The sequence below is a fragment of the Arvicanthis niloticus genome, chromosome 20 (genome assembly GCF_011762505.2).
Source record: "Arvicanthis niloticus isolate mArvNil1 chromosome 20, mArvNil1.pat.X, whole genome shotgun sequence".
NCBI classification, from domain to species: domain Eukaryota; kingdom Metazoa; phylum Chordata; class Mammalia; order Rodentia; family Muridae; genus Arvicanthis; species Arvicanthis niloticus.
In genome coordinates, this window is record NC_047677.1 from 44,055,782 (window position 1) to 44,070,192 (window position 14,411).

At 50.2% G+C, this 14,411-nt stretch overlaps 1 protein-coding gene across 1 annotated transcript in view; it reads right to left on the reverse strand.

The window, feature by feature from the left end:
* Positions 1–14,411, reverse strand: part of Abcg1 (ATP binding cassette subfamily G member 1) — a 56,150-nt gene that overhangs the window by 22,866 nt on the left and 18,873 nt on the right. The window lies entirely within an intron of this gene.

Below are 14,411 nucleotides of genomic sequence, written 5' to 3' on the forward strand. Positions count from 1 at the left end.
ACCAATGGTCATCTCCTTTTCCCAGTTTGGTACACATGTGCCTGTACTAACAAGTAATTAGCTCAGCATCTCATCTGTAAGTTGTTTACCTACCCCTTATAGACTTACACAAATACAAATAATTGGCATACAATTTATAAACAATCACTTTGTGATCCAATCATAAATCAAATGAATTGTTGGTTGGTTTACTGGGTAATCGAAAGGGCTTATTGTCACACAAGTCACACCAAATGTCTAGGGAACGTCTGGCAAGTGTCTTCTGCCTGGATCTTTAGAAGGGGGTGCTGGGAGTGGGGTGGGGAGCCACACATCCGAAACAAGCCAGAGCACTCCAGCATTCAAGCAGACTGTGGAAATGTGCTATAAATGATAAATGAGAGTGACTGGTTCAGAGATAATGGTGCCAGTTCAGTCGTGGTGTTTGGTGTGGTGTCAGATAAGAGCCCACCCTAGCTCCACAGGCAAGCTCGGCCTTCCAGTTCCTGTGCGTAATGCCTAAAGAGACCTCATGAGCCAGCGACATGTGGAGAACTTACCTGTTTTCCCCAGGCTCTGGCGAGCACCCAAACCTCCAGGTCTGAGAAAGCTGGAGCCCAGGAGAACGCTCTCTACATAGTCTCACTGTTTTTTCACAGATGGGACACTTGGACGTTCCTACCTGTCATCAGGTGCCACCTTAATTTGGATTTGGAATCCCTGGAGCCTTGTTTAAGTGAGGCAGAGAGAAACGGAAGCTAGAACCAGGAAGCCTGATACTCAGAGACTGAATCATTAAGCAGAGGAGGCTGGCTGTCAGCTGTCACCCCAGAGGGCTGAGAATCATCCCAGTGGGAAAAGGGGACCCTGGAACAAAGGGAAGGGCACTGAGGGAAGCTCTAAGCTGAGGAGGAACCAGTTCCCTAAACGATGGCACAGGAGAGCAGAAGGATGTGACCGAGCGGGGAAGGACAGCTAGCTGTGTCTGCCTTTAGTGAACAGACAGAAGAGCATATGTAGACAGAGCTACACAAGAGCCGGGGATGGCAGAAGCTCTTTCTGTACACAGCCAAACTCCTGCAGGCTCATCAGACAGAGTTCTGCTCCTTGGAGACACATGCGGACCTCCAGGGGCCCCAAATGACATCACCAAGGGGGTAGTAAATGCCCAGGTGCCAGCTCATTACTATACTTATCTGCCAAGGCTGGAGTTGGGGTTACTGTCGAGCAAACATTGTCTTATGCGGTTTCCACTCCAAGATGAACCCTTACCCTGTCCTGAGCCCTTAGGAGCTGGGAGCTGCTCAAAGCTGGAGACAGGTCCCCGAGATGGCCACCCGTTGAATGAAAGGTGGTGCAAATTCTCTCCGTATGGCTCACAGGAGAAAACCACAGACGACTGGACACAGCTGGGCTTCCAGCCCCCAATTAACAGATGGAATGTGTATGATGACATGTAGAAGCCCCTCCCCCTGGACCCCCAACACTTCCCCTGACATAGCAGGCAGCTGCTTTAGAGTCCCGGCTTTACACAGACAGGGCAGCACCAGACAGCTTCATCTCTTAGAAGTCAAGACTACATACATTCCTTTGCCTAAGGACAAATCAGTTCTTCCTCTTTTCTCCCCCTTTACCCATTTTCATGTGCATGCCTACATACATGTTTGCATGTGCACAGAGGAGTGCATGTATGTAGAGACCAGAGGTGGATGCTGGAAATCATTCTCCATCACTCTTCCACCTTACTGAGGCAGGATCTGTCAATCACACCCAGAGATCACGGACATGGCTTGTCTTGTTCAAGCTAGCTTGCACCAGGATTCCCTTTCTTACCTTCCCTAGGCTGAAATTATAGGTGGCTCCAGCATCTACATGGCTTCTGAGGTTCCAACCTCTTTCTTCATATTTGTAGGAAGTCTTCTGACCACCAAGCCATTTCCCTAGCCCTTTCCTCTTTAGACAGGAAGTTGCTCCCTAACAATCCCATGAGCCTCTGCTTGCCACTCAAGCCTCTCCCCAGCTGAGCTATATCTCTCACAGGACATCACCTCTGAGATGAGCTAAAGCCAGATAGCAGGAGGCTGAGCAGAACTGGAATGCAAGCACCGTTTCCCTCTCCTGTGCTGATGGCGTTTCACAAACTTCTCAGTCCACCAAACAAGGGGACGCCGGTGGTGTGACTCAGTATGGGAACTCCCTTTCTCATTTTTTTTGTGGAACAGGACCTGTTTACTGTCCCAGAGGGCAGTCCACTTGGGTTGGCCAAGGCGTCAGCTTTGCCCACACTGTTGTTTGCCTAGGGTGTTCTTCTGTGCATTGTGCACACATAGAAGGATTCAGAGAGGGCTGGCAACTGCCAATGCCACCTAGCAGCCCAGCAAAGGAGGAACAAGGTCCCATAGCTTCAGCCAGCCTGAGGCAGTCCTCAAACCTGGGGCCGCCTGCACCTCTGCCAGCCTGGGCAGAGCAGCCTGCCACTCTTCCTCAGACTCCTGTGAGCAGACTCAAGTCCTCACAAGAGTGTAGCTGCTCAATCCAGTCATAAAACATGCTCTGTGTGTCATTCCCTTACTCGCGGTGCCTTGTGGTCAGAGGCTACGCTAGGGCATTGAATGTCAAGGGCCTCTCTTCATTTCAAGTAAAGGGATGATCACTCACGCCCGTGTGGGTTAAGGGTCCTGTCTGTGTCTGGGGTACATGCAGGGCAGCAGCACCAACAAAGAAGCACTCACAAAATTGGACAGCTCTGATCCAGCTGCTTAAGCCTGTGGTCATTTTCAAGGAGCCAGAACCATTCATGGGCAGCCTGAGAGTCACGAGGACTTTTCTGTACAGAAGGCTGTCTGGAAGAAATCTTGTCCCCAGCACCTGCCCTGAAGTTGATCTGTAGCTGTGAGAACCTGCCACTACCACAGTGGATGGACACTGTCCCACAGGCCAGTGTCTGCTGACTGGCACTGCAGGGGACCAGCAGACAGAGGTCACCCCATATGTGGCATCTAGAAAACCTACCCACAAGGAAGGAAAGGGAGAGGTATGTTTTGACAGCATGCTATTTGCAGCTTTGTTGGTGGAGAACCATTGTAGATTTCTCAGGCTATTCATAGGTGGAGTGCAATCTATGACCTCAGCACCCCCAGGGGGTGAAGCAGAGAGCACTGCTTTTCTGGTTTTTTTTTGGGGGGGGGGTGAGGGAGGAGAGGGAGAGGCTGTGGAGGTCAAGAGAACTTCCCGAGCCTCAGGGAGGAAGTGTCCATACTGCCTCTGGGTCCAGCTACCTCAAGGCAAAGGCCACTGGGCTCCACCCACTCATCCTGGGACAGGCAGACAGATTGTCAGAAGACAAAAGCTCCCAAGGGCTGGATGTTAAACCCTAGGCAGACTCCCGATGGAGCCAGACAGTCTGAGGTCATCTGCTAAGAGGCAAGTGAGTGTAGACCCCAGAGCCTCAGGGCCTGGAGCTGGTAGAACCTGAAAATGGTTGGGAAGGCAGGACCAAGCATTCCTTCCCTAGGCAGACAGGTGGCAGAGCCCAGGCTGAAGAAAAAGAATGCAAAGAAAACAAAGAGAGGCTGAGGATTTATTTCTTCTTATCTAAATATCTCAGACTCGGTGGGGGAGCAGTGGCAGGGTCGGGGGGGGGGGGGGGGGGGGGGGGGGGGAGAAAGAAACAGGCATATGTAAATGCTAACAGCACTCCAGCCTATCCGGACTGCCAGCATGTACACAGGGACATTCTCCATCTATACATGAACACACCAAGTGCACTCACATACCTGCAGTTTGTCATAAACGCCATAGGGGCAACAACCTATCCTTGCTACGGTGTATACCTTCATCCATCACAGACAGGCACACACCTGAACCAGATAAACCGTGTACACACAGGGTAGGTCCTGAGATCACAGCCGGGCTGGCCCTGTCCCAGCATGCATAAATCGGTCAGTCCCTCGCATCTGCCTGCAAGAAGCAGCTTTCTATTAACACAGAACTTTTATGCTTCTAAGAAAGCAGACGTAGTCTGATAGGATCTGGTTCCAGAACACATTGCCTGACTCTTCTGAAGCAAAAGACCCAAAAGACAAAGGAACACATCCTCCTCCTTCTCTTCCTTCTCTTCTTCTTCCTCCTCCTCTTCCTCCTTCTCTTCTTCCTCTTCTTCCTCCTCCTTTTTATTTTTAATTCATCATTTTATATGATGAGTGTTGTGCCTGCATGTATGTCTGTGCACCGTGGTGCCCACGGAGGCAAAAAGAAGGGTTTAGATCCCTTAGAACATGTAGTTGTGAGTGCTGAGAACTGAACCCAGGTCCTCTGGAAGAGCAACCAGTGTTCATTATTGCTGAGTTTTCCAGCCCCAGAGGTATACAATCTTAGTACCCGGTAGCATTTCTTTCCTACCTTCTTTGGGGGGCGGGGAGCTTCTCCCCCAATGCCCAAGGACTTTCTGAATTGCCAGTCAGCCACAGTATGAGACAAACCTAAGCCTGTCAATCAAATGGATGCTCCTGGTATTCTGTGCTTCCTGGAGGACAGAGGGGCTTTGAAGCACTGATGGTGGTGGCCGTGGGGCCTGGGACATTTTGTTCTGGTAACAGAAATGTGAGTCTGAAGGTACCAAGGAATCTAAGAAACGGGGAACCAGTACCAGAGGAAGACGTTGTGATGTATTCCCAGATGTGCGAATAACACACAGCTCCATTGCCTGTGCCTCTCTTTGGAAGAGGCATAGGAGATCTCCTATGCCAGTCTATAGAGATCCACCAAGGGCTTATACCAGCACTGTGCTCTGTCAAGCAATGCATAAGTACAGAGCAGGGAGCCCTGTGTCCCTCTGTACCCATATCTACTTTACAGGCTTAGCTGGGGTCACTTGCCCCCCCCCCCCCCAATTCTCTGTCCTGGCCAATGATTCCCCTTTCCTTCCCCTCACCACCTCCTGCTGTGGATTGGGGTGGGGGAGCTATGTGTATGCAGAAGCCTTTTGCCCTGCTAACCCAGATCCAGGATGTCTAGTTGTACTATGCACAGGGTGACATCAAGAAGAGAAAGGGCATAAATGTGTCGGTAAGCATGAAGGGAGATGGCCTCTCTTCTTCCCCACACCCTCACGAGGCAAACACACCCGCCTCGCTTCTAGCCTTCCTCTATCCCTAATGCCAACAGCTGGCCGATCCATATAATTGCCCCCTGTATGTCACTAGGCAGCTTCCATTCTGGGTCCTAGACAGAGAGGCCCATGGGTGTTGGCCAGGTCCTCTAAACGCCTCTTTCCCTATGAGGCTCCATACTGGAGGCCCAAGGCCCGGTGGGTACGCTTCAATGACATCATTGATCTCCAAGGTGACTCAAGGGCTCTTTGTGTAGAGGTCCATGGAGGAACAGAAAGTCATAGCTACTAGACTGTGCCTCGTTCTGGGTCTTCCCAACTACCAGCTCTCCATGGTATCTAAAGGACGTGCTGATTCACCTGGCCTGGGCCAGAGCTTCTGGTCTGTCCCCCCAGCTCAACAAGTTCTGTAGAACAACCCTTTCCGTAGTTCAAGACCCACTGTGGGAAGAGCATTCCCTCGATTTAAGCCAGGACCCATGTATGCCCTGAGAATAGCCTGTGTCTTACCAGCCGTTGGTACAAAGCCAGCATTGTGAACATGCCTTGCCCTCTGCATGCTGAGACTCTGGTAGCCTCTGACATGGCGTGTCAGGGCATGGAAGGTACCCTGCAGCACTGTGGTGGCGGCTGCTGGCCCAAATCTCCCTTCTATGGCAACACTGGCCCTGGCTTCCCTGTCCTATCCTGACACACTTGGCTTGCACTGACATTGGGGAAGGTGCTCTCCTCTGACAGCCTGCCCAGATCTGACAGCAAAGCAGGGTTGAAATCTGAGCGGTGATCTGGGCTTGGTAGCACACAAAGAAAAAATGAGAAAAGAAGATCATAAGTTCAAGGCCTGGCATGGACATCTTAGTGAGACTCTGACTCCGAAGAGAAAAAAAAAAAAACAAAAACAAATGAAAGGGGGATGGTCTCAGTGGAAGGGTGCTAGTCTAGTGTGTGTGAAGCACTAGGTTCAACACCCAACGCTACAAAGAAACCACTAAAAGAGAAACCAAGTTCTACGCTTCAAAACTCAGAGGCAAGGCCTCGGGAGGAAGGCCAGGCAAGATTAGGATGACCTCCAACTGCCAGTCACCAAGCCAATTAGCTCCTTGCATTTCTATGCCTCTCTGCCGTTGAGTAGAGGTTTGTCTTGGGACACATGTCAGATCTGAGTGGCATCGGAGCTACATTCCACTGAAGAGCAAGAACTATGGTACAGCTTCTAGAAGGAAGCCTTGGCTGGTAACCACCAGCCATTATCATGCTGGTGGCCCTATGGGTCATGCCTTTTCCTTGTAACTTGGAGACAGGGATACCTACTTAGCACCTGGTACTACTGAGCCATGGTGGGATGATTATAAACTGCTTTACATATGGCTGGGCCCTACAACCCCCCTCTCTCAATAACCACAGCAGCTCCTTTCCTCTAGGAGAGAGGGGCCACTACATCCATCTGTCCCCTTTGTGTCTTGGCCATTTCATACCCCTTAGGGAGCCCAACTAATGTGGTGGTTTGAGTAAAAATGGCCCCCATAGGTCCACAGGGAGTGGCACTATTAGGAGGTGAGGTCTTGTTAGAGTAGGTGTGGCTTTGTTGGAGAAAGTGCATCACTAGGGGGAGGGCTTTGAGGTCTCAGATGCTCAAGCCACTCCCAGTCTGGCCTTCACTTCCTGCGGCCTACAATCCCGATGTAGAACTTTCAGCTACTTCTCCAGCACCATGTCTGCCCGCACACTGCCATGCTTCCTGCCATGACAATAATGGGCCAAAACCTCTGAAACTGTCAGCCAATTAAATGCTTTCCTTTATCAGAGTGGGTGTGGCCATGGTGTCTCTTCACAGCAATAAAGTTGAAGACAACTAATAAGCCATATAATGGGGCCAGGTCATAATCTCACCTCCCACCTCCAGAAAAGGTCAAGAGGAAGATTGTGGGGTGTGTTTGCAGTCCTGTAAGTGAAGACACGCAGGACAGCCTGTGCTGGGATCCACTATGGATTTATGTCCCTATACTTCCTCTTGTTACCAAAAGAATAATTCAGTAACTACTATCATCAGGTCTTTCACACACTCCATGGATACTGCTGATTTAAATCATGCTCATTCCTGGGCTAGCCTTTGGCTACATGCTAGGAAAGGGCATAACTGTAAGAGAGACAAAGATAGCCTACTTGGGGCAAAGGCTATTGAAGTGACTTTTCTGGAAACAGTACAAGCCTTGATACCTGTTGACCTGGCACGTGTGTGTGTGTGTGTGTGTGTGTGTGTGTGTGTGTGTGTGTGTGTGTAGAGGCCAAAAATTAACTTTGAGTGTCTCTTCTCATGTGCCACTCACTTTCTTTGTAAGATATGGCCTGTCTTTCACTGGTCTGGGGCTTGGCCACTAGGCAAGGCTAGCTACCTGACAAGCCCCAGGTATCTATCTGTCTTGAAATGTCTCCAGCACTTAGACTGCAAGAACACGCCACTGCACTTTTGTGTGTGTGTGTGTGTGGTTTCCAGGGCTCAAATGCAGGTCTTCATGCTTGCATGAAAAACCATCTTACTAAATGAACTGACTCTCTAGCCCCTGCCTGGCATAGGTTGCTTTTCTGAGATGCCCAGTGTCTTGCTGGACTTATTTTTCTATTGGCCTGACAGGAGGCTTGAACTCCCAGGTCTGGCAGCCACAGTGTGCATTCTAGCTCACTGGATCACGGAAAATGTTTTAAAGGTGGCTCAGGGGCGTTTCATGGAGAACAGATCAAGAGCAGCCTGAGGACATCTTTTTAGTCCAGCCATGGCTCTCCCTGCAGGTGCTCATTGACTGTTACAGTTCAGTGCTCCAGTCCCTTACTGTTAGTGTAAACCAACATCAGTGTCACTTCCGTGGTTCCACTAATATGAACCATCTCTCTGCCATTGTCACCAAGCTTCAGACACTACAGAGGGAAGAAGAGGGTAGGGTCTCAGGAAAACAGACCAGAAAGTTTAAAAAAAAAAAAAAAAGATCCTGAGAAATTTAAAAGGCTCAAGAGGCTTCTCCCCGAGGTTATAAAAGCAGTGATCGTCTGCTGAGGAAGGAGGGAATCTTAAGTGGAACTGTCCCCCAGTTGTGCAGGAACCTCCAGGGAGGCAGCTTCTGTGGCTTGTCACACAGGATAGGGTGAACATTTAATGATGCTGTTGTCTGGAGAATATGGAAACCCCAACAAACTCATTGGCTCACCAGGTTGGTTTGTTCTGATGTTAGTTCCCTATCTGAGACATCACCGTTAGTTAGCTGTAACTGTCAATTTGATACAATGTATCAACTGTCAATTTGATACAATGTATCTGAGAAGGGAGTCTCAATTGAGGGAACGTCCAAATCAGACTGGTCTGTGGGTATATCTCTGCAGACTGTCTTCTTAACCGATGTAAGAGGGTCCAGTCCACTGTGGGTGGCACCATTCCCTAGTCAGGTAGTTGTAGGCTACATAGGGAAACAGGTTGAGGGTGAACCTGCAACCAACCAAGCATGCAGTGTTCTTCAATGATTGCTGCTTCAGTTCCTGCCCTGACTTCCCCCAGGGTCAGGCTACAACCTGGAAGTATAAGCCAAACAAACACCTTCCTCTCCTAAGTTGCTTTTGTTAGAGTGTTTCCCCTCCAGCAACAGGAAGGAGACTGAAACACAAGAAGAATAGTGTTTGATCATGTCTCTCCAGGAAAACTCAAGCGGCAACCATCCTGTCTCCAGTCCGAGACACCCACTCAGCCTCCTAGGCCTCATCCCTTCCTGATCGCAGTCTCCAATTCTGGCCCACACTTCACTTCTACTGGATTTTTTATTCTCCTGGCTTTTTCCTCTTTTTACTGCCTAACTATATTCATCCTTAAAGAATTTGAATAATTTTTTGCATGCTTCTGGAATTTATAGAAATGGTGCAGTACTGTCTGTCCCAGGGCTGTTTTTCTCCCTTGGTATTCTAGAATATTCTATAGTGAGTGTATCTGTGGTTTGCTAACTAACTCCTCTTTCTAGTGATCACACATGGTGTTGTCCTTAGACTGGGGCACTTCAGCAGCGGAAGGGACCACTGTTAGGCCACTCCTCAACCACGAGAGTCACCACAGCAAAAAGCTCCATCTGTCTGTCCTTGGGCTGTATCCCCATTTCTCCTGCTTGGGACACATAGCCCACTTCAGGCTGATGCTGGAAGCCACCTGCCACTTAGTCCTGCATGGGCTACGCTGTGCCTCATTGTTTTCTAACCCGCTGTGTGTAAATCTTCACCTGGTCCCCATGGAGACTCTCCTGCATCTCAATCAGCTGTCTGCCTCCACATTCAGGGTAACATCTCTATAGCCGTGTGACATCTACTAATATTAGTAATTAAAACAGGAGTAAATAAAGGAAGTTAAAGAAATGGCCCAGTGGCTAGGAACATCTGCTGGTTTTGCAGAGAGCAGAAGTTTGGTTCCCAGCACCCAGGTTGGAAAGCCCACAACCACCTGTGCTTCCAGCTCCAGGGGACCAGATGTCCTCCCCTGGTCTCCGTGGGTAGCCACATACAGACACATACATGAAAATAAAAACATGTCATTAAGAAGAGTAGAATAAAGAAACTGGAGCCTGCCAGAGGTCATAAAAGATGAATTCTGCCATTCTTGGTGAATTTAAAGGCCATGAAAGTAATGTGACTCGTAATTTACTGTCAACCGATAGATTTCGACGTGTAGAAAGATACCAACATGTCCATCTATGCTCCTGACACTGGACTCATAGCACTTTATAATCTACAAAATGAGCATGGGTGGGCAAGGGCCTTTTCTAACTTACGGAAATATTCATGTTATAGACACGGCCACGCACGCGAAGACACACACGTCACTGTACCATAAGATGACATTTCTTACTAGCTACAGGGCAAAATGGCAAAGAAATTGAACTGCTCATGGGGTTATTTTTCAGTCTCTCAGGTCAGTGAGTTAAAGCTATGACTGAATCAATTTCTTTCCTCTACTCCATCCCCTCCCCCCTTCCCCCTCCCCCTCCTCCTGTCCTCTCCCCCTCCTCCTCTCCTTCCCTCCTCCTTTTCCCCCTCCCCATTCCCCCTTCCTCTCTCCCTTTCCTTCCCCTCCCTCCCCTTCTTTCTCCCTCTCCCCCTGTCCCCCTCCCCTTCCTCTCTCTCTCCCTCTCCTCCTTGCCCTCTCTTCCCTTCCCTCTCCCTCTCCCTGTCTCCCTCTCCCCCTCTCCCCTCCCCCCTCTCTCTACCCTGGAGCAGAGCTGCCCTGGCTATTGTTTATGCTTATGGACTGAGGTTGTTTTATGAAATATTTATTAACAAGTAAATTACCAGAGCAGCATAGCTGCTCTGTCGGTATCTCTCAGAGCTGAGAGGCTGCCTTGATAATAATTCTTTTCGGAGCTGTTCTAGACCTACTGAAGACTCTACAAAGCTGCTTCCCGTGGACACCCTCCTCCTCCGTAAGAGTCCTCCAATTGGGTTCTGTGGAGTGCTCGCATGGCTGATTCACAAATCCAGAGACCCTGCATCTGGGATGTGAAAACCACACCCCACCACATTGGCACTACTTCAGGTAGTGATGGCCTCTGCTTCAGCCATCCACATCTGCCCAGAGTCCAGTCCCTGACCTGAAAACAGGTTGAGTATGGTTGAACCAGCCCTTTTGCTGGCTCCATCCTGGCCGTTCCATCGACAAGTCTCCAGAAAGGATAGATCTCAGGAACAGATAGGAAAATGCATTGGAGATGCTAGGTTGTCCCCAGGATGGGACAATGACCGCTCTGCCCTCATCTCCACTTTGGGCTGCTCCTTCCTCTGGCTCTGGTGAGGCTCCCCACACGCTTATCCAAGCTCTGAGCCTCCCCATGCTTTCTTCTCATGAATGACAAGCCAGCTTCAGTCTCGTTTCTGTTCTGTTACCTGCCCTCCTCCTGTCTTCACAGTTGGCCAGGGAAGCTACCTGGCCTGTGTTCCATTGCAAGCATCAAGAGCCACTCACACACACTTACAGAAGGCTCGGTTGGCCCAGGAGGGTTCCCTGGGGCAGCTGCTGGAGCACACGGGGTTAGGAGTCTCCCTTTCCCCAGCTCTCTCATGCTGAATTCGGCTGCTTTCGAATTCCTTAAGCATCTGTATAACTGCAATCCTCAATCCATCAGTTACCTTATGGACTGAGTGGTGGGTCTGTACATGGACCGGCTCATTCCTTTCCTTTGGTTGCCTAATCTGTTATCTCTCAGAGGTTTTATGACACGGGCATTTATTTCATCTCACACACCTTCTGGTACAGAGAACAGCCACGCAGACTCCTTAGGAGACCTGGGGTTGCACCAAGGTACCTAGGGTATACCAAACTGCCACCTTTCCTCCAGGTACCTGGCACCTCCCCCTCACCCACAGAACAGCATTGGGCGAATGACTGAGGAGCACTGTTGCCAGACAAGGGGTGTTCACACAGTTTCTCACCCACCCCTCTGAGTCGGACTCTAATAAGTCACCTCCTGGTACCCATCCGATCCTGTGCTAGGTTCTGTATGTGAGGATACGTCGCTAGGCAAAGGTCACCTAGAGCCTCAAGTGGGTGCTTCGCACACCTTTCTTGGTAGGGATATGAGTTGCTTGTGAACAATCCTGGCCCTCCATCAGCAGGAGTAATAAGCAGCCTCTGTGGTCCCCTCCCCCTGCACACTAGGACCAGTATAGCCATATCTACGCCCCAAGTGCAATCTTTAAAACTGGGGGATTATGATCCTTACACATTAGAATCTGTCATTATTTAAATAAGGAAACACTGAAGTGTGTTTACCTAGGAGCGAGAACTGAGAAGTTAGATAATATGGAAACCGGGCTGCAGGAGACACAGGAAACCAAGCATCTGAGCTTCCATTGTAACAATTAGCTTCACTGGACCCAGGGTCTGTGCCTGTTACAGAGGTGTTCTACCATTGACCCACACCTCAGCTCTGTCTGTTTCTTACTTGATCCTAAGACTGGAACAGAGGAGTGTGGAAATGTTTAGTGCATTCTGTCCTGGCCCATTATAATCAAGTTCTGAGCAGCTGGCTCAGTGGGGCTGGGCACTGAGAGAGGCCAGTGAGGCATGGGGTCTGTATGCCTTCTATTCAACACCTGCCAGCCCCTGCCTGCGCCCCATGACACATTCCTATTCTAGGGCCACCTGGTTATGTCATTTCCAGTGACGGAGGGTAAGTTTTCTTTCAGCCAAAGATAGAGAGGGTTTACGGATGAATACAAAGAACTCCCTGGTCAGAATGGGTCCTTCTTTAGACTTCCTTCCTGCCTCCTTCTGACCGGACAGGGCTCTGGAGTTCTGGGACAGATGAGTGTCCTCTGTTCACAGTACATCCTCTGAGGCAGTCCTTGGTGCTAGCTGTTAGGCAGGAGATCAGAGCTGCCTCATCTGGGGATTCAGCAACATGTTTCCCAAACCGGTAGATGGAACCCCATCTCCAGTCTCCCCGCCCACTCTCCGCTAAGCTCCACCCTCATCCCACCAGCCTAAGGACCACTATGTCAGCTCATTCAAGTCCATACAAGGGGGAGTTAGAATGTATCTCTGGGGTCAGTGAGACAGAAATCAAATACGCCCTGGATTAAATAATAGTAGCAGGAATTGCTGAATCCAGGAGTTTTGCCCTCCCCTCAGCACCAATGTCTACTGTCCCTGATAGATGCCCTGGGGCAAATGATCCTCATCCCAGAACCCCAGGAAGGAAAGGGACTGAGCATCTCCTTGGGTTCACAGTGGAGACAGCACTGGGCCCTCCCCTCCCTTGGAAGGCACCTTCTGCATTTCTCTCCGATCCTCCAATGCTTTCTAGGGTGGAGGAGCCACTGGCATGGAGGGTCTGCCTGGACCACTGTGAGTGGTTCCCCCACCCTGGGGGCCTCCAGGGGAAGGATGAGCAGAGACGCTTCCTGACCCTGCTTTTCAAAGGATCATGTGTGGGCTCCCAGGTGGCCATGCACCCCTCACGGATCTGAACCAGCAGTTCTCAAGCTGAGGTCCCCCACAGACCAGATCTGCATGGGCAGGATGATGGGAATTCCCACTGCTGCCATGTCCCATATCTCAGACGCACTGGGGCAGCACAGAGTCAACATCACACCAGCAAAAGAAATATACAACACACAAACAACGTCATGGGTCACTACCCCGTCATGTCCACTCTGAAGGGCTATAACAGTGGGACTGTAAAGCAAACTGAACGAACTCCTGGGGGCCATGAGTCCTCCCCAAAGAGAGTTCACTCTGTTGCTCTATTAACATCCATAATGCTCACTTAGCTTCACTGTTTCATTCCAGGGTCAAGATTTATCATGATTGGCCCAACCTCAGTGTGTGGCCTCATGCAGCCCAGGATAGCTATGCAGACAGCCCAGCACAAAGTTGTAAACTTACTTGGAACATTGTAAACTTGGGGGGGGGGCGGATGTATAACTTGGTTATGGTACTCTCCAGCAACGTTATGGCAATATCAAACAGTTGCCCACATGCCTGTGAAGTGCCTGGTTCGGCATCCCATCTCAGGGCCCAGGTTTGAAAAAAAAAAAAAAAAAAAAAAACAGTTTTCTATGTGGAAATCTAAAAGTCAAAGTATAGGGTGAGAACGGCATGCATCTCCAGAACTTTCTACCTCATTCTTGCCCCTCCCCCAAATCCTGGGACTTTTTTTTTTTTCTTCCCCTGCTCCATCATTGATAGGCAGGTCTATGGAGCGAGCACAAGGCTGTGGCCTTCATTTTCTAGGGAATACACAGGCCTCTGGGTCTGACCTCCCCGTGGAACATGGCCAGCCGCCACATCCCCACTCCCACCTGTGGCAAGCTTGCTGCTATCCTGGGGATAGGAGGGAATCCACTGCACCCGAATGTCTTGATCAATGGGTGCTGAGAGGTGGTAGGTAAGCCTGGTGCTCCATCAGCATCCTGAGGGGCAGCTGCTCTACCTAGGCTCAACACTCTCACCACATACCTATGGAAGGTTTTCAGAAACTCATATACTCCCTGACAGACCGAAAGAGTGCTGGGGTGAAGGCTGCGGATGCCAATGCCAGCCAAATTCCTTCTGAGCCTGCCCACAGCCTGATGCCCTCTTAAACCTACTCCCCATGCCCTCTGTGCCATGGGTGGATCTGAAGGCCACGCTGGCCAAGTGTGAGTAAGCCTGGAATGTTCTGAGCGTGGTTGTTTGTTCTCTCCAAGCATGGCTTGCAGGTGTCACCTGGGGAGACCTGCTTGGGGGGGAGGGGTCCACCCCTTGAAACATCCCAAGCTTGTCAAACCTGTCTCTAGACTAACTGCTTCCCCCTCACTG